The following is a 7,189-nucleotide window of genomic DNA, read 5'->3' as shown; positions in this document are numbered from 1 at the left end:
TCATCATCATCATCATCATCATCATCATCATCATCATCATCATCATCATCATCATCATCATCATCATCATCATCATCATCATCATCATCACAGTTGCGAGCGCGTAAAACCCCATACTACTACTACATCATCATCACCACCACAGACCAAACAATTCCATCTTTTTGGGGTTTTTTCTCTTGAAGCACAACAATTTGTGCCATGTCGGTCCATTTTTACGCAACTTATAAATAAATGTCGACATCAAATCAAGGCACGAGACACTAAAAAGTTGGGTTGTTTTTATTTCTTTTGAAGTTGTCGATGGTATTGTGATTCCCCTCTGGAGCTGTCACCATTTCCGACGGTACTGAACTTGTCCCTGTCGTATAGCTGCTCAACTCTCTATGCCACTGATTACATTGTGCTGGTGTAGACACTTTACAAACCTAAAGAAATATGTGAGGCAGCGTGGTGGAATCAGGCTCTCGTCAATTTTTGGGCATGTAAAGTTATTAGTATCATCTTAAAGTTTGTTCACTTGTCTATATTTGGATGAAAAAAATTGCCATTTATCTTGAATACAAGTTGAGATATTTTGCAAATGAAGAAGGTTGGGGTCACCTATTTTCAGAGGTAAAATGAGTGAGAAAATGGACACCAAAGATTAGTTATTTCCTTAGCTTAAAAGTTCATGGTAACTGAAAATGTACATTTTTTGTGCCTTTAATCAACGTTTTAAAGAAATGTCCACACAGAAATGAGTTCTTGAATGGGCATGAATGGTGTTGAGTCAAAAAAACAAAAATTTGATAACAATTCACAAATCAGCGGAATAATGCTAGTTTTTTCACTTTAATTATTTTGACGAGAGCCTGATTCCACCACGCTGCCTCGCATATTGTAAATCGTTTATTAGGAAGCAGGTTATTTTGACCCTGCCTACCGGGGCCCACGGACGGAGGTATACAAAAAAAATTCTCTCCTCACGGCAATCGAATCCACGTCTTCCTCATGGGATGTCAAGCACAGACTGTGGCGTCACTAAGAACTCTGCTATAGCCATTATCTTACAATAATTATCACCGTTGAGATATTCTGACAGCAGAGCTCGCGTCTAAAGAGGTCACTTTTAAGGATAGGCAGGCTAACCGAGATGTTGTTGGTTTCCAGAAACCGTGACCTACACAAAAAAATGGACTTTGCCCTATGTATAGGGAAAGTTTGGTTTCACTGGTGTGTATATTAATTTGTTTTGTTATAGAGAAAACTCTCCTTGATTTAAAATAAACAACTGAACATGGGGCACTTTACCTTCGATTTTCTCAAAACAGCATTTTTCGGGATAGCCTCCTTGTGCTTAAAAGCGACCAACTATCGCCGCTGAGATTTGACAGTGACAGCAGAGCTCGTGTCTAAATTAGGCTCTAACTCTAAGGGCATACTGGACAATGTGTTCAAAAGTGCTGTTCAACCATACAGATCATTATTAATACTAGGAGGTCCCGCCCCTTAAATAACCTAATAGTGTTGATAGGGGAGTTAAACTCATACCATTTTCACCATTTCTTCTTCTTCTTCTTCTTCTTCTTCTTCTTCTTCTTCTTCTTCTTCTTCTTCTCCATCTACACCTACACCTCCTCCTCCTCCTTCTTCTATGAGCGCTCCAAACCCGCTGAGAGAAGACGGACGAAGGCGTGAGATCGAAACCGGGTATTCCCATAAACCTAATAACTGAACTCGAAATATCCTTCGGCGCAGTCGGCACTCTGCAGTGAATATACAATGTCGAAGCAAATGATGGCGATCGCTACAAAAGGACTGAATTTAACTTAACATAGGCTTTTTTCTTACACAGTTTATCTAAATGAAAATACAATAGTGCAACACTACGTTTCAATTTATGGGTACTGACAAAGTTTCATATTTTTTGATCCGGTAGTTTCTGAGAATATACTGTTCGCAAAATTTGGCCTTCGCTCCATTAGTAGAAAAGATTGTAGGCCGGGGTTTTTCGCGCGATACATGAATTCACGCTTTTCGCTATGTTATCTCAAGAAATTCACAACAATGTAGGAAATTCACGAATTCAAATCGTTATCAAAATGTTCATGTGTTATTTGAAGCTTCTTTCTATTATATTCCCTCTTTAATTTAACAAATCCGTCCTATAGTTTCCTAATTATCCTCTACCTCTATAATCTGTATTCTTTCTCCCTTTCTCCATCTCTCTCCTCTCTCTCTCTCTCTCTTTCTCTTTCTCTTTCTCTCTCTCTCTCTCTCTCTCTCTCTCTCTCTCTCTCTCTCTCTCTCTCTCTCTTTCTCTATGTCTTTCTTCTCTCATGGATTTTCTGTCACAGTGATTTACATCAAAACCTCAGAACGGGAGTTAATACAATCCTCTCTGACACCACAGACAGGTATGACAACAAGGGGAGTCAAGGGTAAACTCCTCAGTCACAGGACAAGGGGCTTTATTTCCTTCGCTTTCTTTTTTTCCCCTCTGTTGTTTCTGATCGTCTGCCTTGTTTTTTTCTTGTCCAAAATGAGGGTTATCGTGTCCATGTGCTCGGTTCGCGAAACATATACGATAACGCGCAAATATTCGCAATGATATTAATATTTACAAACGTTTACAATAAGCTTCCTCGTATTTACAAAGGTCTATCGACATTTTTGGCCGTTTTGAGTTACTAAGACCATGGGGAAAAACTTCTCTGTATGCTCTATCAAAATAGTTGGATTATTCGGAGTCGTTGTCAAGATATTCAAAGAATTGCATTCTAAAAAGCTTGACATACTATGAAACTAAAAAAAAAAATTGACGTCAAATTTCTCAAAACTAGGCATTGAGCAGATAGAGGGTTGCAATTCTAAGGTGGTGAATAGTCGACCGCAGTGCTTGTTTTACCTGAGGGATATATACCACAGGTGGGCGAAATTGTAATTTTGGTGGGCGGTGGGGATTACTCAGATAATGGCAGGCATTATTTAATTTCCCGTGTCGAAATATCTGGTGGTAGACGGTTGGAAAAATGCTATCCTCGTAAAGGTGGCAAAAGTAGGCGCTGGCCATAAAAAGGTTCACAAATACTGTTCCTTTTATATTATTAGCGCCTACCGACTATTATTATCCCAGCAGTCCCCTGGACACTAATAACCATTATTAATTATCTCGGCTTTCCGGAAAGCATACAGTGCAAGCAGCCGATTAATGCAGTAATTTTCATCTCAAAGAAGGCTAGGGCTCAGTTGGTATACTGTCTTCTATGGTATAGCAGTTGAGCGCTTCACCGCAGGACGAAAAAGACGTGAGTTCGATCCCCTTATGGGAATGCTATTAAATCTCATTGAGTATCTCCCGGTGTTAACTAGGATACTGTATCCCTCTCAACCCGTGGTGCCCTGAGATGCAGGGTTAAAGTAGCCCTCCTTTTGAAAGATCTACATTGTGCCGATGGGGGCGTATAACACCAATATCTTCAACTATAGCTCTACAGAAAGAAAAAGAATGAACAAAGCCAAAAGCAAGAACAAAATAAGTACCAAAACAAAATCGAAAGACAGCAACAGCACATATCAAAATCAAACAAAAACTTAAACAAAAAAAAACACAAAACAAAACAAAACAAATCCAATAAAACTCAGTGTAAATCAAAGGACGGTATGGCAAATTAACCAGGGAGTGTCCACAGAATGCCAGGCGTGTCAGGTGGGTGCTCTTCTCTAGCTCTGAAAATAGTACGCATTAGTATAACCTTTCCATTTCATGGAACAATACACTCTTTTGTGAAGATGTACTGGGAAGTAAGAGCCTCCTTATTAAGCTCTAGATTCTCTCCCCCGAATCTGACCTTTGCCCTCTGTGTCTGCTAATGGGCTGGCCGGTTGTGAACAACAGTTTTACAGCAACAAAGTATATTCTAATCTTTATCACCTCCTTTTTAAAGAAACTCAATTTGTATGATTTCTCAGGGAACTCACCTTGACCTCGAAGGACAGATTGTGACCTTTGTTGGACTGACCTCGACCCCGTGGGAACATGGCCTGCTCAGAGTCGACACGCACCTGTTTGAAACTGACAATTGCTTTCATCAACCTGCCCATTATCGTAAGTACAACGAAATGTTTTGTGAGGAAAGAATGACGTCATTTTAGGGCCACTCCGCCAGCTCAGCTTTTGGTATCATTCTGGATTACAGAGCGGACGGCCTTGGTTCAAATACTCGACCACAATTGTGTAACGCCACCATCTTTTGTATAAATGCCCCCCCCCCCCCAAAGTGCTGTCGTTATCGTGTGCAATGAGGCGGGACAAGCGCTTCTCTTAACCTACCCACATCGCCATGGTCGGCCTGGCGGGACTTACTGTACAACGCCCAGTAGATTTCAAGAATCACCAAGGTACATTCTGTGTATCGGCAAGTGAACACTTTATCGGAGCACATAACGTCCCATGTTTTTCATGTGTTTGAACGCCTGTGGTCTACTGGACCTAAATCTCACCAGACCCCCCCCCCCCTTTTTCCACCAATCCAAACCCAGTAACATTTCTCTCTCATACCCTCCACTGATACGACACTTATATAAGTTTTCTCGTTCGGGAATCGAATCGGGTCACCTGTGTGCAACCAAAGAGTCTACATAACAAGAGGGGCCACTTCTCTCTTTGAGCCAATTAAAAAAGTGTCCTCAAAATTCGGTGGCACCCTTTTCGCCAATGCGCACCCTTTGCGAACAGAGTTACCCTACTTGAGTTTAAAAATCAAAGTGAAACTAGCAAGTTTTTGAAAAATTTCGGGAGAACGCTTTTTCAAAAATGGTTACGCTGAGAAAAAACCTCTTCCGGAGGAAAGGGTGATTGTTTTCTTCGTTTAATTTGACTTCAGCATGAAAGGCGAGAGGTCATTAAAATAAATAAAACCTAAAACTCCGCACTGAACGAACCCGAACTGCTGATGAGCAGCAGTCGATCTGCGCACGCAAGGAGGTGCTATTCCTATTCTTCTTCAGGAAAAACGAAAGAGAGCTTCAAAACAGACTGCAGCGCCATCTGAAGCAAAGAGCGAACTTCCGGTGGACACTTTTTTGGCTGAGTGGCCCATCTTGTTATGTACTATCTTTGGTGTAACGGCACAGTGCGTAATCATTACATCACAGAAGCCGGCTCGCTAAACGTACTGAAACTCTAAATGATTGGATGGAAATGAAGGAGGGATGGGGGTGGAGGGAGGCATTTTATAAGACCTTCCTCTGAAGTCAAATGAACTGTTTTTAGAGACATAAAAAAATCTCCAGAAACTCCTGACAGTGTAGCATTTCCACATCCACGAACCCTACGACATACTATTTTGAAATCACCCATTCCCCCTTCCCCCCACCCCTCTCTCTCTCTCTCTCTCTCTCTCTCTCTCTCTCTCTCTCTCTCTCTCTCGCTCTCTCTCTCTATCGCTCTCTCTCTCTATCGCTCTCTCTCTATCGCTCTCTCTCTCTCTGTATGTGTGTGTGTGTGTGTGTGTGTGTGTGTGTGTGTGTGTGTGTGTGTGTGTGTGTGTGTGTGTGTGCGTGTGTGTGTGTGTTCCCTCCTTCTATTATCTATTTTTGGTGGCCGAATTTTGCTATTCAAAAGGCTTTTTAATGGCTGCATCGATCGACATGCGGTTGTCGCCAAAAGATTCTTTAAAATATTCTCCAGATCATGACGCCCTTCGTTTTTTCAGTTTTGAAACAGTTTAGCTGCAAAAAGCTAAATTTATTTATTTCACCGATCGGTTTTGTAGGCCGGCGCTTCTGTCTCTGTAATTTTAGAAAATCGGGTTTGGAAGGGATATTTCGCTAGGCGCTTTTTTTTGGTTGAAAGTATAGATCTAGAGTCTAGATCTAGACCTTCCAATTTTTTGCATCTCTCAAGATTTAATGCTCCATTCCAGTAGAGTGTAAATATAATAGGCAAATGACTTTCAGTTGATGTTTATGCACCGGTCATTCCTTTAATCGAAACGGGGCCCAGCTAGTCTTTCTCTATTTCCCTACATCTTTCGCACATCATTCTTTTCTTCTATCTGTGTCGGTCTCTCCCTCTAGCTATCTCCTTGTTCTCTTCCCTTTGTCCCTTTTTGTCAAGGCACCTTGTGGAGGAGGGGAGGAATTTACTGCGTAATGGAAGCTACACCGTGGTGCCCCCCCCCCACCCCCTAACCCCCTTTCCTCCATTAATAATTTGTCCAAAGACCATGCAAATTTTACATTAAAAAAAATTATTTAAAATCGCAGATACCTTTTTACGTCCTCGCCGATACAAATTAGAATATTAAAGAGGTGGCTCGGACCCTGTCTGTCAGGCGCAACCAGAGCTGAGAGGGAGACAACATCCCAGCAGGAAGACAGAAATATTCGAGTAAAGTTCTCTTTCCTTGGAAATCGAACACGAGTCTCCTGTGTGTGATGGTGAAGTGTATAACTGCTACACAACAGGCGTCGGTACAGCTAACGTTGGAAAAACATTCGCCCTTATACAACGGACGTTTTGCGTAGTGAACAGATTCATCAACCATATCCCCGTAGATATTGATCATATTTGTACTGAAAATGAAAAACTCTATTTTACTGATAAAGCAAGAAATCTGGGAGTGTATTTTGATTCAAAATTGTCAATGGAACATAATATCAATTATTTATTTACCATTTTATTTTGTGAATAGCGTAGAATTGGTCATATGTCTATGTTTTTTAATGAACACTCGCTGAAAACGCTCGTGTCATCTTTCTTGTTTTCACGCATCGATTATTGCAATGCTTTACTAGCTAATTTACCAAAAACAACTCTTCACAAGTTACAACGTTTTCAAAATCATGCTGCTTGGCTTGTACTAAAGAAAAAGAAGACGGATCTCATTACTCCCGTGTTAAGAACGTTGCATTGGCTGCCTGTGTCAGCTAGAATGTCATATAAAATTGCAATATTATGTCATAAATGTGTCAATAACAAAGCTCCCTCATATCTTAGTGATCTCATCCAGATTTATGTCCCATCTAGATCACTAAGATCAGGTGATCAGTATCTTTTAAGAGTTCCTAGAAAAGATGGCACAAAATTAGCTGAAAGATTGTTTGCCCACTTTGCTCCATCAGTTTGGAACTCTCTTCCCCAATCCTTGAGACATACAACATCTGAGTCTAAATTTTAAAAATCTTTAAAGACACATTTAAT

General features: G+C 40.9%; 1 protein-coding gene across 1 annotated transcript in view; it reads left to right on the top strand.

The window, feature by feature from the left end:
* LOC101851027 (CD82 antigen) overlaps positions 1-7,189 on the top strand; it is a 14,714-nt gene that overhangs the window by 1,610 nt on the left and 5,915 nt on the right. The window lies entirely within an intron of this gene.

The sequence above is a fragment of the Aplysia californica genome, unplaced genomic scaffold, assembly GCF_000002075.1.
Source record: "Aplysia californica isolate F4 #8 unplaced genomic scaffold, AplCal3.0 scaffold00084, whole genome shotgun sequence".
NCBI classification, from domain to species: Eukaryota; Metazoa; Mollusca; class Gastropoda; order Aplysiida; family Aplysiidae; genus Aplysia; species Aplysia californica.
The sequence above is the reverse complement of the archived record's forward strand: the minus strand, read 5'-3'. Positions and strand labels throughout refer to the sequence as shown.